The sequence below is a fragment of the Protopterus annectens genome, chromosome 11.part0 (genome assembly GCF_019279795.1).
Source record: "Protopterus annectens isolate FY-2018-M chromosome 11.part0, PAN1.0, whole genome shotgun sequence".
Lineage (NCBI taxonomy): Eukaryota > Metazoa > Chordata > Ceratodontiformes > Protopteridae > Protopterus > Protopterus annectens.
In genome coordinates, this window is record NC_056745.1 from 1,259,839,885 (window position 1) to 1,259,848,457 (window position 8,573).

The window sequence follows — 8,573 nt, forward strand, 5'->3', positions numbered from 1 at the left end:
GGTTAGGGGCGGTTTAAGTGAGTTAGGGTTAGAGCGGGTCAGGTGAGTGTGCGATAGTGACGGACCTTAGGGTTAGGGTTAGGGTCAGGGTCAGTTGGTAGATATTAGTGTCTTTATAGTGACATATTAGCATTATTTGTGTTTTCAGGATTTTGAGTTTCAGGATTTTGGGTTTTCGGGATTTTGAATTTTCAGGCTTTTGGTTTCAGGATTTTGATTTTCAGGCTTATAGTGTTTCAGGCTTCTGATAGGGAACCATGTGTGTATATATATATATATATATATATATATATATATATATATATATATATATATATATATATATATATATATAGAGCTGCGGTGGTGGTGCTGCGGTAGCATTGTCGCCTCACAGTAAGACATTGTCCTGTTTGATTCTCAGCTAAAGCATCTTCCATGTGGAGACATGCGTGAATGGGCGTACCTTCGTTGAAGGTTGTACGTTAGGGCTGGCAACTCAGTACGTACAAATCTACTGCCAATCATTAGCGGACCGGAGTTCCACTGTGGCAAACCCTAACCAGGAAAAGCCGAAAGATACAACAATATATATATATATATATATATATATATATATATATATATATATATATATATTTAGCAGAGAGTGTGGAAAGTGCAGCTGGGCTTTTTTTTGCAAGCACTGAGGTTATTGCTCTGCACGTGCATAGAAGTATGTCGGTGTTTGCGTGTTTTGTGGTCTTCATTTTGAACATTGATATTTAGGTCTTTTGCTAAATTCATTAGACCCTCTCTCTCTTTATATATATATATATATATATATATATATATATATATATATATATATATATATATATATAAAATGGATACATACACAAACAAAAACACAGACTCATACACTACATGCACACGTATGCATGCATGTGCACACACACACACACACACACACACACACACACACACACACACACACACACACACACACACACACACACACACACACACACACACACACACACACACACACACACACACACACACACACTCACACCATATGATTGAAGTTTCAGAATGTTGAAATTCTGAACGGAGATCTGCATACAGTGTGGAACAGGAGATTTCCCTTGTCCTCGCTGTAGTGCGATCACACAATGTTGGTATATTTAAGTAGTGGGGGTCTGGGGGTGCAGGCCTGTGTAGTTGGATACTAACTAATAGCTCTCACCAAACATATACCGCAGGAACCCTCCCAGATGACCTTAGTGACCATCTGCTAACATATATAATCAGACATAAAAGTAACCCAACCTTCCCTATCACTATTAGAACAGTTCGCAGCAAAAAGCATTTTAACCCTGAACAATTCCAAACAGACCTTAAACAATGTAATTGGTCACCTCTAAAATCCCTCCCAATTAACAAAGCAGTTGAATACTTTAACTCTACATTCCTAACAATCCTAGACCACCTTGCTCCTATGCGCCGTATTAGAATGAAAGCTAAACCTGCTCCTTGGCTCTCAAACAAAACTAGGCAACTAATCATACAAAGAAACAAATCCTGGGCCAAATGGCGAACTACTAAGAACTCCACGGACCATCTAACCTTTCGACAAGAAAGAAATATCACAAAAAAAGCCATCATACTAGACAAAAAAAATTACTACCTTCACCTGCAACAGTCCTCCCTCAAGGAACCTCAAAAGTTTTGGTCTACTATTAATAAACTTACTCATCCAGGAGAAACTATTACTCCCAACCCCTTAGGCAGTAACCCTGACAATTTATCTGATATAGCAAATACCTTTAACTCTTTCTTTACCAATACTATCCAAACTCTTGCCAGCCACCTATCCCCCGATATCTGTAATCTACAAACTCCCACCTCCAAGGATCCCCCAGTATTCAAGTTAAAACCAGTACCCACATCATACATTTGCTCCCTTCTCCAAAAACTAAAACCAACTACCCCCTCAGCTGACAAACTCCCATCAGAATTCCTGCAAATAGCATCTAAAGCCATAGCTTATCCCATCTCATTACTGATAAATAGAACCCTAAATGAAGGTATAATCCCATCCATCTGGAAAATTTCTCACATTATCCCGTTACACAAAGGTGGAAACTCTAATGAAATGTCCAACTTTCGTCCCATAGCACTGCTCTCCCCTATTGCAAAAATAATGGAAAAATGTGTCCACAAACAGCTTATGAACCACCTTCTCCTTCACAACCTACTGGCAAACTGTCAACACGGATTTAGACCTCTTCACAGTACCTCTACTGCCTTGCTTTCCTTTACAAACCATATCAACAAAAACCGCAATAATAATATCCTCTCCTCTGCAGTCTTTGTAGACTTATCAAAAGCTTTTGACATGGTTAACCACCAGATCCTTCTACACATCCTAAAGTCCCATTCACTAAATCCACTATCCATGAACTGGTTCACATCCTACCTAGAAAACAGACAGCAGGCTGTACTCTGGAAAAACACTCTATCTAATCACCTACCTATCTCATTAGGTGTCCCGCAAGGCTCCATACTAGGCCCTCTCTTGTTTTCCATTTACATCAATGATCTCCATTTAGCCATTCCACTCTCCACATGTATTCAATACGCAGATGATTCTACTATTGTCTGCTCAGCCTCCTCTCTAGACGAACTACAATCCCAAACACAAAAAGCTTTCAATACAGTAGAAAACTGGTTCTCCAACCGCTGCCTCTTACTAAACGCTAAAAAAACTAAACTTTTACTCTTCACACCTACCCAAAGGACTGCCCCTTTACACTTCACTCTCACATCTAATAATGGCACCCTTATTTCCCCTGATCTGACCACTAAACTCTTAGGAGTCACAATTGACAATAACCTCAACTTTGACCCACACATAAATACCACAGTAAAAATAGTCAACAGAAAATTAGGATCCCTCTATAGAATAAAACCATACCTAACACCATTAGCTACATCCACTATAGCTAGAACTCATTTACTCTCAACCCTTCTTTATGCATCTCCCATCTACACTAACCTCTCCAAAAGAACCTCAACAAACTAGCTGTATCCTATAATAACATTGCCAGATTTGCTACTAGCTCCCTTATAGAACTCATCACTGTCTTAATCTAAAAAAACTAGGCTGGCTTGAACTTCCAAATCTGATACAATTTCATCAACTCTCAATAACTCACAAGGCCCTTAATCAGCCCAATAATACTCCCATACTCTCTAGCTTTATTACACCATATAGTAATCTCAAAAATCTACGATCCTCAAACAAAATCCTAATGAATATAACTAAATCTAATAACTTAGCAGGTGATTCCTTGTTCTCCAACTCTGTTGGAAAAGTATGGAATCAATTACCACCTGATCTTACATCCCAGACCTCTCTCCCACTTTTTAAAAAACATCTAAAACACTACTTCAATAACCACTGGTTATGCTCCTGTTGTAACCCTGACTAACAATTTCTTGTCTCTGACCTTCTACCTTCTCTAAATACTAAACTCCTTAAAACACCTTAATAGCCTTTTCTCTCATATAAATTATATAAGTGTACTATCAAACTAAGACCTACTAAGATTTAAAAAAAAAAAAAAAAAAAAAAAAAAAAAAAAAATTTTTATTCTTCTAAATTTTTACATAGAATTTATAATATAACTCTCTGTTATAATTATAGCTGTTTAAACTGTTTTTGATGTCTTTATTATTGCTGCATATGACTGTCTCAATGCTTTTTCTTACATTGTATGTTATTTCCTGGAGCTTTTCTCCCCGGGCCTCTACTGAAAATGGACATATATCCAGTTAGACTAGCCCGGTCAACAAATGTAAAATAAATAAAATAAAATAAAATAAAATTTAAGTAGTTTTTTTTTTCTGGATTTGTTTTGGAATTTTGATATTCTGAAACATCGATCATATGAGATTCGATGTTTTGGAGTTTTGAGATTCCGAAGTGAATGTATATGTATATATATATATATATATATATATATATATATATATATATATATATATATGGGTCTACTTTACTTACCCGAAACATTATTCACCGACACTCCGTTGACCGACACCTAAAGACCGACAGTACGAGATACCGACTCTGTAACACGCCGTATAAGTGTACCATACATCTACAGGGAAGTAGCCTACCATGATCAGTATTTGTGAAATGCTCACAAATACTGATCATGGTAGGCTACTCTATGTATTCTTACACAGTAATGCTGAATATTACGTGATTTGCTGTTAAGTGCAATTGTCGGGATTACGATCGTTGGCGTGTTACAGTTTCGGTATTTCGTACTGTTGGTCTTTAGGTGTCGGTCAACGGAGTGTCGGTGAATAACGTTTCGGGTAAGTAAAGTAGACCCATATATATATATATATATATATATATATATATATATATATATATATATAATGTAGAGAGAGAGAGAGAAGAGAGATGTGTGTGTGTATATATATATATATATATATATATATATATACCTATGTATATAATAAATTTAAAAGTTGCTCATTGTTTTGTGATTGCCACACACTTAACTTTGATCAAAAATAGGGCCTCCACATGAACAAAACATCATTGCCAAGGAAAGAAATAAAATAAATTTTTTGGGAGAGGGGATGCTGTAGTGTACCATATGCCAATTATGAAGTTGTAGCGTTATGGGGAAAGGAGAAATCTTGCTTTTTTCTGACAAAACCGAATAGTAGCATGTTTATGATCATATAGAAAAGTGCCAGTCACTAGCATCTTGGAACAAGGCTTATTCCCTGCAGACTCATGTACAAGCATATAAGTACATACACAGTTTTATTTAGTTTTCCTTTCTGAGAAAAACAAATGGAAATACAGTGCCACCTAGCCATTTGGTTTTAGACTCCTTTAGTTAACACCTCATACTGCACATATATTGCTACTTTTCCTTTTGCTTTGGAGTGTTTTTTCCTGTCTACACATGGCAGTCACAATTAGCACTCCCATTACATTTTATTTGTGTAAACTAGTTGCTGTAAACATCAATGAATAAGTGCATGGTGAACATTGTGATATATCTATCCTCTGTCTTGTATCATACTCAACACATGCTCCAACTGATCATAAAATGCATCTGTCTTTGTTCATATAATGTGCTGTCTGTCTTCTTTGTCACTTGGGGCATGGCTGAAAAGAGTCACAAGATACGTCAACCTAGCTGGTGAATTACACACACACACACACACACACACACACACACACACACACACACACACACACACACACACACACACACTCACACACACACATGTATATATTGTGTGTGTGTGTGTGTGTATGTGTGAAAATGGTGGCATACTGGCTCAGCTGGGAGATCTTACAGCTTCATGGTCCATGGTTCATAATATATATATATATATATATATATATATATATATATATATATATAGATATATATATATAAAACTGCTTTTGTGGCCCAGTTCACAGCTGAAAAGTGTTTGTGCGCCATCCCTTTTAAGAATTGTTAAGTAAAGACAATAAACTGGCTGTGCCTCAGCAGTGTAAACCATTGAACCAAGTTCACAAATAATGTATAACAGATAGCAGGCCATTACAGACTACAGAACTTCAAATGCTTACATTGCACATGAACTATTGTTATAAAACAGTGTTTATCAAACTATCTTTGGTGAAGGATCATTTTTTTTTTCTTTTTATTTCCATTATGTTGTGGACCAATACTTTTCTAAAATGTACTATTCAACTTCTTTCACTTGTCATGTTTCCACACATCGTTCTCCATTCATTTCACCAGAAAGAAACTTCCAAGACAATATACTGTGTTCTCACCATCATTTGCAGAGGTCTTAAATATTATACATTTGATATATAATAGAATAACCATATTTGTTTCAGGTTTTATTCCATTTGCTTAAATGTGTAGGTTGGAAGCTTTTCAGATCTTTTTGTGCTACTCTTTAATTTATGTTCCTGGTTTCCATGTTCTGCTTTTCTTAAATGTAGAAATCTCATGGTTTGCTGCAATTTAACTCAATACAAGTCAATGTTTTTTTCAGGCAATGCAAGCACATAAACAGAAGAAAACATGTCTGATCTCAACTGCTTGACTGGCAGTTGCACTGTCATTTTTTCAATTTGCATATTATTCCATGCTCTGCTATATTGTCTGTATTAGTAAACCTATCAGCCCTTATTGTTCAGGAAATAGGTTTTTCTACATTGCCTATGAAGGTAATGCACTTTGGAAATTTATACACTTTGTCAACATTAATGAATAAGTATATGATGTCTTGTGAACATTCTGATACATGTGTCTGTAGCCTTGTGTCAGATTCAACACATACTACAACTGATGATAAAGTACATCTATATTTGTTCTTGTAATGTGCTTTCTGTCTTCTTTGCGGCTTGGAGCATGGCTGAAAAGTGTCATGGGACAAGTCCACCTAGCTGGTGACTAAAAAGTAAACAAATTGTCTAATATGGGTAAGAAACATTAGCTTTATATGTATTTACATTTATTATTAACACTTTGACATTAAGACATTTCACAGAAGTCACACACATCTCTTTCACTTCCACCCCGTCAACTCACACACCCACAAACACACACACAGACCAGCTTTACTAGGGTTGCCACTTTTTCGGATGACCAAAGTGGGACATTTCATACTCGAGCACAAAACTATGCAGGAAAGACCAAGCCCTCGACCGATAAAAAATGCTTTCTTTGATTTTATTACTAAAAATAAGGATAAAGACTTACTGATGTAGAATTTTTTTTGTCTGTTTTGTTTTATTCCCATATCAAGGTGTTTGAGTTTGAGGTGTATTAGTATGGCCTTCTGCAATATTTAGAGGACATCATAAAATATTTTTTCCTCTAAAAACACCAGGTCCTTTGCCATTGTTCATGTTTTTCTCCTGCAGGGTACAAATGCCCATATCATGACTGTCTTGCGAAATGAGGGACAGATAATAACCCTAAGCTTTACCTTGTAATTCACTATATTCCAGTAATACTTGCAAGGCTATTTACACATTCTACATTTATTTATATTCACATGCAGTGATATATGCAAATCCACATCACACATTCAGTCTAATTACAGTTATTGTAATATTCTAAAAGACAATTATGTTACAACTGCAAATATTAGTTCTCACATTATTTACACTGTTTTCAGCAGTTCAGCTTGTGGTCCTGTTTAGAAGAGGGAAACAAGTTAGGCATGTTGTAAAAAATATTAGAGCAGAGAAAAGGAAGAAAAAAGTGAGGAGATAAAGAGAAAGAGGATGCTTGAGTGAGAAGGTGAAGTGTAAGGACTAAGAAGTATAAATTAAAATGGTGTTGAGAAGCAAGGGGTGTAACTTATTCTATCTGCTTCGAGGTGAAGATATAGTAGGGAGTGGTAGACTGAGACCATATTGTTAAATGATCTGTGTTGTTCTGTTACATTGTAAAAATAGACAGGAGACATCTTTAAATATGATTTTTTTAAGCTGGGATGTAAATTTGAATTTGGTCTGCAGTTTGATTTTTTTTTTTAGACATACCCAGTTATCGCCATATTTGTGGGACAAGAACAGAAAATATATATATAGATAGATATAGATAGGTCTATATTATAAACCCAAAAGACGTAAACATTGAATGCATACAGATCGACACATAAAGAGTCATCTACCATTGCAGCGAAACACGTATTCAGCGAAAGTGGAAACCCTGAATGCATTTCTTTAACCAACAGCGCCATGTAGGCATACTAAAATGAAATCAGTAAAATTAAAATAAAATACTTTTGCAGGGGGCAAGCCCCACTCCACCCCCCACTACTTAAAAATACTAAGTCTGAGACCGCACTACAGTGGGGAAAAGGATATATTTCCTTATACCCCAGGATCGCACTGCTGACTAAAGAAACACATTTGGTGTTTCCACTTTCACTGAATACATGTTTCACTGTAATGGTAGATCGCTCTTTATGTGTCAGTCTATATGCACACACACACACACACACACACACACTCACACACACACACACACACACACACACACACACACACAGACAGACACACACACACACACACACACACACACACAGACACACACACACATATATATATATATATATATATATATATATATATATATGAGTCTACTTCATAAGAGCGACAGACCATTTGATCGACATTCATTTGGTTGACAGCTCATTTGGTTGACAACCAGTATTCAAGGCAAAAACCTGGTATTTGCCCCCTCCCCAATGTTATGCGACCCTGGAGTTGATATATATAGTTAGGGTGGGTGTGGCAAGCACAGCCCCACACATTGGGTGGTGTGTGGGGCAAATCCCCCCACCTATTTTCATTTAAAATGTGTAGTTTTTGTTGTATTTTCATGTTTTAAATGTGCCCCCCACCCCCCTAACTATATATATCAACTTCAGGGTCGAACAACATTGGGGAGGGGGGAAAATCCCTGTTAAGTGCCTTGAATACTGGTTGTCGACCAAATGAGCTGTCGACTAAATTAATGTCAATCAAATGGTCTGTCGATCTTATGAAGTAG